We start from the raw sequence: 3981 nt of genomic DNA, 5'->3' as shown, positions 1-3981 counted from the left end.
AGAACCAGGAATCGAACTCATGACCTTGGCTTGCCAGGCAGGCGCTGAGCTAAATCCCCAGCCTCCTCACCCTTCCGTCTCGAAGGAAGTATTTGCACACTGAAGTTCATCCAGGGAAACTTGGGTGTATTCGTCAGCTTTCTTGTCACTGAGACACAGCACCTGATACCTACAACTTATTTATGTATGTATGTATGTATGTATGTATTTATTTATTTTTGGTCTTCTTGAGACAGGGTGTCACTATGCAGTTCAGGCTGGCCTTGAGCTCACTTTGTAGCCCAGGCTGGTCTTGAACTCGCGACTATCCTCCTGCCTCAGCCTCCCGAGTGCTGGGATTACAGGCCTGCACGGCTGATACCTACAACTTAAAGGACGGGTTTAACTCGCTCGCGGCTGTGGTCGGCCGCTCCAGGGCAGAGGCCTCGAGGTGGGAGAGCGTGGTAGAGCAGAGCAAGGGCGGAGTGCAGAGAGGGACAGGCAAGGGACCAGGCAGAGACCCCCAGGGTCACACCCCTGACCCACCCAGACTCACCTGCAAGTGTGCTCCCCCACCCCGGGTGGGTTCCAAAAGCCGTGGGGGTGAGCTCCACCCCCGCCTCCATGGAAGCCTCCATAGAGCTCAGGCTAAAAGGTCTGGGACCCCCATTTGGAAAGACTCTGCCCTTGAAAGATTCAGCCCCCACTAGATACAAAAAGCAAGGGTACTTATGGGGTGCCCATGAAAGCAGGGGTGCTTGCGGGGTGCCCAGCTCTAGGCCTGGGATCTGAGGCGAGTTGGTTTCATTATCTGCATATACACAGAGCCAGAGAGGCGCGCACTCACACACAATTAAACAGGCGTCTCAGAATGTCACAGAAGACAAGATGCGCCCAGGAAAACCCAGGTCTGACCAGGACAAACCGACCCCTGCTTTGCTTAGCAGGAGAAGCGTTTTCGCTCATGAGGAGGCCCCTCGGTGACGGTCAGACACCGTGGTGGGTGTGAAATAGGGGTCCGTCAGATCTGCCTCACGATCTGGAGCTTTTCCCTGCCTGGTCCTGCCCCCTCTGCCTTTTATTACCGCGGTGCGTGTGACAGTTCAATGTCCGTCTCAGCGTCTGCTTCCCAGAGGACGCGCGGACCACCCCGGATGCCACAGGAGCGATTCAGGGCGCAGGAGGGGTGCAGCCTCGCAGAAGGCGTGGTGATGGCGGCGGCAGCAGCTCCTCCTTGGGGTGGCACTGACTGGAGCGGGCTGCGGGCAGCCTTCGGGCGGGGGGACCTCCCTGTGCCTAGGCTGAGCTGTGTCTGTGTGGTCTGTAAATATTCACTGAGCACCTCGGCTGGCGGTCTCAGGGGTGTCTGTGAAAGGACAGACAGGCATCTAGCTGTCCCCGGGGGGTGGCCCATGGTGGCTGAGGGAAGCAGTGAGGGGGAAGGCAGCTGACATCCCTCCTGGAGCCAGCTGCCCCCACAGCACGGAGCGCAAGCAGGCGCTGGGTGCTGTCACGGGCATCCAGAAGCAGCACTTCCTTTCCAAATCCGGAAGTACTGCAACTTCCGGTAGCTTCCTTAACCGAGAGGGCGGGCAGGGCAGGAGGTGTGGGTGGGGAGCCCTCCCGGGAAGGGTCCAGTAGACAGGGCGGCTCCTCTGCATCTGTGATCCATTCCATTCTGCACCGGCAACCCCTCGGGCCGCCTCTCCTGCCACGTGGGGAGCGGCCAGCCCACCAGGAGCTCTGGGGTCCCAGCCTGCTCCAGGAAGGACGCCAGCTGCAGTGGGCATACGAGTACAGGAGCAGTGGGCTGGGGATTTAGCTCGGTGGCAGAGCGCCTGCCTGGCAAGCGCAAGGTCGTGAGTTCGATTCCCGGTACTGGAAAGAAACCCCCCCCCAAAAAAGTACAGGAGCAGCCTCTGAACTAGACCTCGCTGGCCTTGGCTGCCTGAGCCCACACGGGACAGGGGGAGGCAGGTCCAGGGCTCTGGGCTGGAGCTGGGCGCCTGCGAATGATCCAGAAGAAAGGCAGGAAGGGAGAGGGAGAACGGGGAGGAGGAGGGGACCTAGATATGAGGAGGGGAGAGACAGGAAAAAGAAACGCACAGTAGGGCAGGGAGGTAGAGAGAGGATGAGGAAGACAGGAGGCAGGGCCAGGAGGCCCCGGAGGGGAGGCTGGAGGAGGCCGGCAAGGAAAATGGAGCACACAGGAAGTCCTGCCGGGAGAGAGGCCTGGAGCAGACAGAGGGAGTGGGAGACAGACAGACGGCTGGGGGACAGCCCAGAGGAGAAATGGGATGAGCGAGGTGGGAAGGGTCAGAGGGGTGGAGGGAGGCAGGGCCAGCAAATTACGAGTGAAGGGCGGGGAGCAGAGTGAGGAGGAAGGGAAGGAAGAGGCGGGGAGGAGGGCGGATCCACGCAGGGCACAGGTGGGAGGGGCCACAGGCACTGGGAGGCCTTCGCGTCACGTCTGGGGCTCCTCGACGGGCAGGTGACACCACTTGAAAACACGAGTCCCCTCGCTGGTCCAGCCCTGGGTCTGTCACTGAGGGGAACTTCTAGGGAGAGGGCTGCCCTGCTGTGTAGGGAGAGGACTTTGTGCGTTCTCTCCACTGTCCTGTGCCGTGTTTGCACCCATGGCGCTGGACATTCCCTGTGATTCAAACCGGGCACCGGGTACCGCATCCCAACCAGGGTGACCAGGACCTAAAAACCTGAGGGGCCCCCTACTGTCTCCCAGAAACACTGACACCAGGGAGTGCACGGCCCTACAGAGCTGGGAGTGTGCGTGACACTAGGTGGAGTGTATTAAGGACCCACTCGAAGCTGCGTGCTGTGCAGAATCCCTTACACCAGTTACCGCCTTTGCTTAACTCCCCCAATAACACGGCTTACCATGGCGAGCCTCCGTTGTCCAGAGCGGCCCCAGACTGCCTGAGGCCTGGCAGGTTGCCGCTGGAGCTTGACCAAGGTCCACCCAGGCAAGAGACATCCCTGAGCTCCTCCTCAGGCCTGCTCTAGAGGTTTTTGTTGTTGTTGTTTTTGCTTTTTTGGTTTTTTTTTTTTTGAGACAGGGCCTCCCTATGCAGTTCAGGCTGGCCTTGAGCTCACTTTGTAGCCCAGGCTGGCCTCAAACTTACAATGATCCTTCTGCCTCAGCCTTCCAACTGCTGGGATTACAGACATGTGCAACCATGCCTGGCTGTTTTTTTTTTTTTCTCTTAATGAAAATTAGCTATAGTTTCCAAAACAAAAAGCAATTGTGAGACAGTAATATTGTTTTACACTTTTGCAAAACTCTTTAAGGGCCGGCTTAATGGAAGACGGCTGGGCTCTCATTCCTGCTTCTGCATTTAATCCGTTACGTTTCCACGCATCCCAGAGCCTCTGGAAAACCCCCATGGCACATTCATGACAGAATGAAGATAAAAAAGAAAGTGGCATCTTTGTGTGATCTTGAAAATGGTTATGACCTCTAAAACCCCCTGAGATAGAAACTCTGGACTCTAGACTTTGAGAAGCAATGGTTAATGGGCCTCAACTAGCTGGTGTGTAGAAGTGTGTATATGTGTGTGTGTGTGTGTGTGTGTGTGTGTTGATAAACTACAAGGGAATTGATTTAATACAGGACACATAATTTATAGGATAATTTTATAATATTCACCCAAAGAGTCAAATGCAAAAGAGTGTGGGAGATCTGTGCACACACTAGAGACCCAAAGGATCCAGCTGAGGGCCTGGATCCCACAGCAAGTCCTGCACAAGTCCAGCTGGAGACCCAGAGCCCACAATATCTCATGCAAGTCTGTATGAAGGATCTGCCCTGGGAAGGCCCCAAGGTCAGTGGTGGAAGCTAGAAAGTCTGCGCCAGCGGGATGAAGGATCTGTGCTAGCGGGCTGAGGATCTGCACTGGAGCTGGGAAGCGATGCTCTAGGTAAGGACCAGAGCTGTCCCGAAGAGAACCGCAGCCTCCTCAGTGCCAGCAAAGACCAGAGCTCCTC

Source organism: Chinchilla lanigera, unplaced genomic scaffold (genome assembly GCF_000276665.1).
Source record: "Chinchilla lanigera isolate Chin_1 unplaced genomic scaffold, ChiLan1.0 scaffold00092, whole genome shotgun sequence".
Lineage (NCBI taxonomy): Eukaryota > Metazoa > Chordata > Mammalia > Rodentia > Chinchillidae > Chinchilla > Chinchilla lanigera.
The sequence above is the reverse complement of the archived record's forward strand: the minus strand, read 5'-3'. Positions refer to the sequence as shown.